Genomic DNA, 658 nt, shown 5'->3' on the forward strand with positions numbered 1-658 from the left:
GCAGAAGGCGGCCTCCGCTCCCCCTTCGCAGAGCCCAGCCTCAGCGCTGCGAGAACTGAGCCTTTCCTTCGCAGCCTCCACGCAGAGGGGCCCCTCTGCAGCCGGGGACGTCGCCCCGGTGTGGGAGAGCCGGCCCTTGTGCCACATTTTCGGGCAGCATTGAGCAAATGAGAGCTCATTCTGTCGTCACCAGTGGGCCAAATGTGTGTCCTGAGCCTCGACACCCGGAAGCATTCCTTTGCCCAGCCTTGCCCTGTCATCCCGAGGATTACATTTCAGGCCGTGGGCCCCGCTCGGATCTTTCCGGTTGGCTTAGTTTTTGCGTGTGTTTATTTCGATCCTTTCCGTTTTCGGTTGAGTTACTGATTCGGCTCACATGTATTGTGGAAACATTGTAGAGCTGTTAAACAGATGTAACACCATCCCACACAATAGACTTTCAGATGGTTGGTTTCAAAAACCCTGACTCAGGTTTTTCTTTAAAGAGATCTCTAAAAGTCACAGGGGATTTTTATCTGGTAGGTTGTAAAAATTCAACCAGGAGATTATCAGAGGTTACGAAAAATGAACCGGAAGGAGAAAAAAGGAAAATGGAGAGAAGAACAGGGATGAGAAAGCATGCTCTGGCTGGGGAGAAACTGCAGGATTGATTTAGTGC

Source organism: Tupaia chinensis, unplaced genomic scaffold (genome assembly GCF_000334495.1).
Source record: "Tupaia chinensis unplaced genomic scaffold, TupChi_1.0 Scaffold000113_1, whole genome shotgun sequence".
In the NCBI taxonomy this organism is placed as follows: domain Eukaryota; kingdom Metazoa; phylum Chordata; class Mammalia; order Scandentia; family Tupaiidae; genus Tupaia; species Tupaia belangeri.